This window comes from Austrofundulus limnaeus, unplaced genomic scaffold (assembly GCF_001266775.1).
Source record: "Austrofundulus limnaeus strain Quisiro unplaced genomic scaffold, Austrofundulus_limnaeus-1.0 Scaffold41, whole genome shotgun sequence".
Classification (NCBI taxonomy): Eukaryota; Metazoa; Chordata; class Actinopteri; order Cyprinodontiformes; family Rivulidae; genus Austrofundulus; species Austrofundulus limnaeus.
The window spans coordinates 2,216,755-2,218,248 of NW_013952443.1; the positions used below are offsets into that span (position 1 = coordinate 2,216,755).

The window sequence follows — 1,494 nt, forward strand, 5'->3', positions numbered from 1 at the left end:
ACAGGCAACTATTTTCATCCTATAATTTRTGTTTGTTTTTTCTGGTCTATCTTGTTCAGTAATCATTGATATTTTGTGTTTCTGAGTTAAAACCTGAGCAGCTGGTGCAACATGTAAACACCYCCTTTTGTGTTGCTGATAACATATGTTTAATTGAAGTTAATTAAATATAAAATCCCCATAATTTAAAACACCAGCATTAATATGGTTCAAATAGAACACTACATAAGATTTTTTAAAAGCTCATTAAAAGTGCAATAAATTACTGGAAATCCACWGATATCCCAAGAAATGGCAGCAAAAGTAGCATCAGATATCAGAATTACCAGCTTGGTAGGAGCCAGACAAACAAACAAATTTAAACCCAGGGAGACAACAAAACTGAAAGCCAGCTTAGATTATACATAAAATGATCTAAAACCTGTCACAGACCGCTGAGTAAAAGCTAAGACTCTGCTTTTATATTTTCACACATACGTGACCTTATGTTATGTGTTGTTAGTTTTTTTTTCTCTTGCTGTTAGCCAAATTTCCCTCCGTTCAAATGTCAAACAAGCGCGTGTGCTTGGCTATTTTTAAAAAGCCCTAGCTTGTTTCAGCGGAGAGACTTTCAAGCCTACTTCTCAATTATCTCCTGAGCAAAAAGGACGAGGAAAAAAAAAGACAAGAAAACATCCCTTACCTGGAAAGAGTCTTCAGACAACGTAGCGTACATTTCCCATCCTCGATGTTTAACCCGCTTCAGTCCAGCACTCGCCGTCACTCCGTTCGGTTTGCTCGCTGCTCATAGTAGTACAAATTCACCAGTCTGTTGTGTGCGAGCGCGTTCTTCCACCCATCTCAAATCTGATTGGCTGCTCAGCCCGTCGATCATACAGAAACGTGTAGTAGACATAGCAACCGCATATAGGCGGGCCGAAACTTGTATACCAGCGTCTCATTGGCTACTGGTTATCTTTTATAGGAAAATACAACCTGTGATAGATAAATACAAAAGAATTGTGCAGAACTCAATTTTTGTCAATTAAATGGATGTCGTAAGTACGTAAAATCGCTCATTGTCAATCTTTATCATAGATTATTGTTTACAAGTATTGAGAAGCTTGTAAAATAAGGAATTGTTTGTAAGGAACTTGCCTTGACTTTGCCAATTTGCGAAGTCGAGCTAAATCATGACCAAATCTGCAAATTAAAAAAGCTATTTATCAATATTTTTAGGATCCTCAGTGCAGTCTGTACTATGCACCTAACAATGATATCAGTTGATGATTGTCATTAAAACTACTAAAATATAAATTAGCTATATTTTTTCCCCTGACTTTCTCTAAACCTGAAATGGTTATTATAGTTTCACATGGTGCACCCTTGTAAATACAGAAATGATTTGGTGGGAAATTGGAAAATTGGTATTTGAAACAAGTATTGGATAATAGCCATGAGCCACTTTTACAACTGGTATATACTGTGTATATATGTGTGTGTGTGTGTGTGTGT

General features: G+C 36.5%; 1 protein-coding gene across 1 annotated transcript in view; it reads right to left on the reverse strand.

Moving 5' to 3' along the window:
• The window catches only part of fcho1 (FCH and mu domain containing endocytic adaptor 1), a gene marked incomplete in the record, with an annotated part of 51,566 nt that extends 50,776 nt beyond the window's left edge, over nt 1-790 (reverse strand). The window contains 1 exon segment of the mRNA XM_014007354.1: nt 683-790.
• Nucleotides 791-1,494: the final 704 nt, after the last annotated feature.